The sequence below is a fragment of the Lytechinus pictus genome, chromosome 5, assembly GCF_037042905.1.
Source record: "Lytechinus pictus isolate F3 Inbred chromosome 5, Lp3.0, whole genome shotgun sequence".
In the NCBI taxonomy this organism is placed as follows: Eukaryota; Metazoa; Echinodermata; class Echinoidea; order Temnopleuroida; family Toxopneustidae; genus Lytechinus; species Lytechinus pictus.
In genome coordinates this window covers 42,741,895-42,748,618 of record NC_087249.1, presented here as the reverse complement: position 1 = coordinate 42,748,618, position 6,724 = coordinate 42,741,895, and positions in this window count along the sequence as shown.

Here is a 6,724-nt window from a genome sequence, read left to right as displayed (position 1 = left end):
AGAAGAGAATGAAAGGGGAGAGAGAAAGAGCCGGTCTTGTGATGGCGATCTCGAGGGCATGATTTGTACGTTGAATAGACTAGAGAGGGAAATGCAGGAGCAAGAATGAACGATAGCCTGAGAGGGTATTATACCGGTCGCGGAAGAGGTCAGATTTTTTTTCCAGATGGGAAGTGGAGGAAAAACTAGTTAAGAGGGAGTCTAAAATCTGTTTGATCTCTAATCTGATGAATATATAAGAAGCCGACCAATATGTCTTCAGCATTCGAGTGTTGCAACCCATGGGTGTGTGCGCGGCGTGGGAGGGGGTATCTTCGAAAAGGGGCAAGGGAATGTACGTAAACATATGCAAGCGAGCGAGCGCAGCGACCGATGTGATACGTCGTTCGTAATCACGTCGCTTCACTGGAAGCATTTATTTGCATCGAAGGATAAGGTGCACAATTTGTAGCTGCAGTTTTGGCAAATCTCCTGAAATTACATGTCACTGTTCAAGGCCATACATACATTATAATCATGAACGTATATGTTCTAACACAGTTATGTTGTGGATTTTATGAAATAGAAATATGTTTAGTAGATATATATATTGCGATTTTTGATCAGGGTGTGTCAGAATAAAATAAAGATATTCGCGCATCTTGTTTTGTTTATATTATATATGTAAAACCATCTTCTCAATATCTAATGGCTGAAAAATTACGGGATTTGATCTTTTAGATTTCTGATATCAATTCACTGTATGTCTATGGTATAAGATGTCCGTGTTTAAATTGGTCCTTTTAAAGAATAGAAAACAGTACCGATCGAGTGAGGGTGCAATAATACAAGCGTTCAAAATTTTAATATTCGCGAAGAATCAAATACAAAATAAATTGGAATGTCAGCATATACTCTAATAAAATCTCCCGTCATTTACCCACCAGTCCTTCCATGCCCCCCCCCCCCTTCCCTGTTTTAGTTCCTGGAACACCTTCGTTCGGGCCTTCGTTCTAACATGGACCCTACTAAGACCCATTCCACCATGGAGCTATTAACAATAGCTCCATGGTTCCACCAAGGCCTGGTCCCCCTCGTCACCAACATCCAAAGAAACATGCACACCACACTCAGGCTCTGTATCAAACGGTTGTCATGGTAACCACGTAAATGTGCTGATACCCCTCAATCTCCTCCTCCAGTCCCTTGATCCACCTGTCTTTACCCCTGCCAGAATCGTTTCCATCCATCTCGAAATGACTATCCACCACCACTTCGGTCTTCTCAGCCTTCCTTTCGAAAATTGTTTATGGGCCCGCATCAGATACAGTTGGCTTACATTATTTTATTTTTCTTGAGAAACAGTTGGTGCTGTTGTTTCGCTTCCGATGGTTTCTAATTCAATACGGCACCTGCCCCACCGGGACGCGGTCTTGCTGCTTCCGCGCGCGGCGTTTTGTGACAGATGTTGCGAGGCTTCAAATCCAATTTAAAGTTCGTGCGATAGTTTTTAAATCAGGCAGGGGGGAGAAAGATGGGAAGATATTTTCTATAATATAATTCTTCCGGAATGAGCAGGAGGATGGTGGAATGAGATACCGGGCTAAACACCCCGTCATTACCCAAGGAGACTGTCTTTCGTTCCGTGAGCATCCGATGACAGGCTGACGTTGGACCAGTTTCTGACCAAACCTCCGGGGATATCCGCCTTTAAACTAAAATGAATTCATTTCGGATTAAAATTTCGATCGAATTTATAGTCATAATGATAATTGCAATTGTGATAAGAGAATAGAAAGTTATATCGCCCTGTAAATAACCAAAAAACATAATTTCAGCCATTATACGCACCTGCACATCGTGACTTGCAATCATACCAGCCCTTTGTTTTTATTATCATGTTGCTTCATTTTGTTAAACTGATTTTTGTACAGATTCTATTCCATTTCCTGAGGGAGAGAAACCAGGACATAATGTTCTAAAACTTCTGAACTAGTTCTGACATTCTAAGAATTGGACATAATTATTGTAGGTTTTGTAAGTCTTCCTGAATCGGGCCAGTGCCTGCAAGTCCGGGGTTCGATCCCCGGCCGAGGCACCTATGCCCTGAGTAACGCATTTAATCTACATTGCTTTTTTTATCCTGCTTTCAAATAAATGTAACTGCTATGTGCATTATTGGTAACTAGGTGTGCACTTGTTAAAAAAATACAAATTCAACACAAAGCTGCCAATCGCCATAGAATAACCTCGTGTGCATATCAATATGGCAATTTTTTCTGAACAAGTATTGGGGTAAATTAAGAGGTCAGAGCTTTGGAAATCACTGTATATTCCAAGATTGAACTCCCAAAAAACGATGTATGGGTAGCACCTTTTTTTTTTGTGATTCAGGATTATCACCTAGCAGACTTCTTCACCTTTTATGTTGGAAGGAGGAGGGGGGGGGGGTGTGTGTTACTGAAACGTATCAGGTTTGACTAACCACACATTGCGAGCTTGGCTTGTTTGGGTTACATACCAGTCATTAAAGGGATGGTCCAGGCTGGAAATATTTGTATCTCAATAAACAGAGTGAAATTCACATAGCAAAATGCTGAAAATTTGATCAAAATCGGATAACAAATAACAAAGTTATTGAATTTTAAAGAATTGCATTATTCCGGTGAAACAGTTCTAGGCACGTCTTTATGAATATGCATTAGGTGGGCTGATGATGTCATATCCCCACTAGTTCTTTTGTATTTTATTATATGAAATTAGGTTTATTAAATTTTTTTCTACCAAGAACTAAAACAATTGGATTGACAACTGATTAAGTGCATTAGTTATTTTATTGCCGCAACTTATTTCATCATAATGGAGACACATCATTTACAGGTGTATGAAAAAAATGAAACATTTATGATTTCATGTAATAACATAAGAAAAGGGAAAATGGGGATGTGACATCATCAACCCACCTAATGAGTATTCATGACGATGTGCATAATTTGTATAACTGTTTTCACAAAATATTGATAAACTTTGAAATTTAATAACTTTGTTTGTTATCCGATTTTGATGAAATTTTCAGCATTTTGCTTTGTGAATTTTACTCTCTTTTTTTAGATATAAATATTTTCAGCCCGGACCATCCCTTTAAGATGTCCTTCTGATAGGTCTGAATGCCATCGGTCAAGTTTATTTCCAAGTCTGCTCTCCTGACGACAAGTGACGGGAAAAACCTGCTGCCGCTCCGCGAGACAGTCGGAGGTTTCCGGTCCCCAAAGAGGACCAAGCTTCAATTGTTGTGTCTCATCTACCAAAACCATAATATCACTTGGCATATGTCCCTCCTAATTGCTAAATCCATGATCCTCTCTTTACAGAATCACATGAGACAGATCAAGCCGTGCTAGTCAGGTGTTATCCTGTCAAATTTCAACATTTGTGCTCTCAACAAAATCACATATTATTTTTCCTGTTTAATGCTTTTTAGTTTGTTCTGAATGAATCTGATAAATATTTGTGTTTGGTTTGAATGGTATGGCCTGGTAACAATTTTGTTATCTACATTTCCTGTTCAAATGCTAAAAACTTTCACTTCTGACTGCATTTTCTTTGACTAAACGCATACACTACATAAGAAAAAAATAATGCAATTTTGCACCTTTCAAAAACAACACTATATGTGCTCCTCTTCGGTGTAACATTGCACGCTATAGATTAGAAGCTGTTAACTACACTTTGCATAATTTAGGGTGTAGAGTTGTACGTTTTTTGAAACGTGTAAATTTGCTACTTTTTAAAGCAAAAAAATATTGTCAGAATTTGTTCCTCTTATAGGATGCAAACAGATATTTCCGAGTGCAAACAGAAATAGAAGGTGCATTTTGTACATTTTTCACTTAGGATGCAAGATTGCACCCAAAAGTGTACTGAAATTGGCCAGTGTTTCATTTAAGGCGCAGATTTGAACCCCCCTAATTTCCTCTCCCTCTCACGTCCCTGCATGGTGTAATGGATACGCATGTGTTCCGGAGACAGTTTCATTGAGGTCTTTGTCAAGTTATGCACGACTTTCCAGACGACTTTACAAACGACTGATACCTGAAGTGCCAAAATGTGAATTCAGAGATGTTCCTGATTGTTTCTACCTTAAAAATGCGACTGTAAATCAATCAAGCTCAAAAACCTATATAGATTATGCACTAAAAATACAGATTCGAAGAATTAAGATGTGCACAATAATATCAATCCCTCTCATGACCATTGTCGCATTATTGCGACTAAACGCGAACTTATGCTTCATTAACTGCCAATGTCGCATAATTGCGACAAACAGCCAAGTTGCTTCAATTACCAATGTCGCATTATTGCAACGGATCCCAAAACCTGCTTCATTTACCAATGTCGCATTATTGCAACGGATCCCAAAACTTGCTTCAATTACCAATGTCGCGTTAGTGCAACGGATCACAAACTTGCTTTAATTACCAATGTCGCATTATTGCAACGGATCCCAAAACTTGCTTCAATTACCTATGTCGCATTATCGCGACGGATCACAAACTTGTTTTAATTACCAATGTCGCGTTATTGCGACAGATCACAAACTTGCTTCAATGAGTACCAATGTCGCGAACTTGCTTCAGTTACCAATGTCGCATTATTGCGACGGATTACGAACTTGCTTCAATTACCAATGTCACAATATTGCGACAGATCGCGAACTTGTTTCATTTACCAATGTCGCATTATTGCGACGGATCGCGAACTAGCTTCAATTACCAATGTCGCATTATTGCGACGGATTACGAACTTGCTTCAATTACCAATGTCGCATTATTGCGACGGACCACGAACTTGCTGCAATTACCAATGTCGCATTATTGCAATGTTAGCAAACTTGCTTCAATTACCAATGTCGCATTATTGCAATGTTAGCAAACTTGCTTCAATTACCAATGTCGCATTATTGCGACGGATTACGAACTTGCTTCAATTACCAATGTCGCATTATTGCGACGGATCGCGAACTAGCTTCAATTACCAATGTCGCATTATTGCGACGGATTACGAACTTGCTTCAATTACCAATGTCGCATTATTGCGACGGACCACGAACTTGCTGCAATTACCAATGTCGCATTATTGCAATGTTAGCAAACTTGCTGCAATTACCAATGTCGCATTATTGCAATGTTAGCAAACTTGCTTCAATTACCAATGTCGCATAATTGCGACTCGGACCATGGGACCTAGTGGGTCAACGTTGCGACGGATCGAGAACTTGTTTCAACTGCCAATCATGGCCGTACGCAGCGGGGGGGGGGGGGGGGGGCAGGTGCGGCAGGCAGTTAACCCCCCCCCCCCCCCATAAATTTTGACAATTTTTTGTTGTTGAAAATTTTCAAGAAATTGCACTAAAGTATGCAAGAAATCCTTCAATTCCACTTTTAAAAAAAAGCAAAAATTGCCTCGCTTTCGAGGTTTTTTTTTCTCGAAAAAGATTAGGCGTGCTGCCCCCCTCCCCAGCAAAAAATGTATGTGTATGGCCATGCTGCCAATGTCGCATTATTGCAATGGATCGCAAACTTGCTTCAGTTACCAACGATGTATTATTGAGACGGACAACTGACTTGCCGCAGTTTCATCTTCTTCTTTTTTCGTTTCAGATAATTTAAGAAATCGTTTATTTTTTGTTTCCTTTATTTTTTTAAATCATATTTTGATAAAACACTATATAGGAAAAAAAAAAAAACTTTTATCCTATGACGAGATTAATAAAAATAGATGAAATTATGTAGAAATTTAAACTCTAACATTCACATCGTTGTTAAAATCAACTTTCTCTTTAAACTGAATCTTTGGAAGAATATGTCTTTCAAACCGCATCCCATGCCTGCCTCAGGCAGGAAGGTGAGAGGAGAAACCTAAATGAGAGATGTTCGTTATAGCATGGACCTATAGGTCCATGGTTATAGCAACTAAACTTACACACAGGCGTTTCTTTCATTCTCTTCCCACAGTTCTTTTCAAAAATTGTCAACAACAATATTGTGTGTAGGCCTAGCATGAACTTGTCACTCAAAGAATTAAAGAAAAATTCATTGAATATGGCAAAAACAAAAATTGAAATCCGATATAACAATCCCAGTGGCGTAATGAGCAAAATAAAAAAATAGGAGCTAGATCTGGGGTATCGGGCAAAATTTATAAAAACAAACTGTGAGCGAGTGAAGCAAGCGAGCAAATGTTTCGGCATTTTTTAGTTAATACAAAAATCAAATTTTGTGATAGATTATGACATATATTCAAAAGATGATACCACATTTCACCAGTCTCTCTTTTCTTTTCTTTTCACCCCCCCCCCCCCCCCCCGAGATGGAGATCTCGGTCTTAAGACTCTAGACCTGATCATAACCAACAAAATGACCATTAAAATGTGTCGTTTTAAAGATGACACAAAAATCATTGGCCTCATGAGCTCCAAGAGATCGGCTGATGGTATTTTTTATCAGCCTTATGGTACACTCTAAAAGCACTAAGTAAAATTTAATCCAATATTGGGTAGAAAGGGAACATGCATGTATGCTATACTTGCATTTTTGTAAACCTCATATTGGGCCATTTCAACGCAACATTGCGTAAAATCTTTTACCCAACCAGTATGTTCCCATTTTACCCAATAATGATAACCTTTTTTTTCAGAGTGTAATCACCCCCACCCCGTTTAATGAATAGGACAAGTCCACCCCAA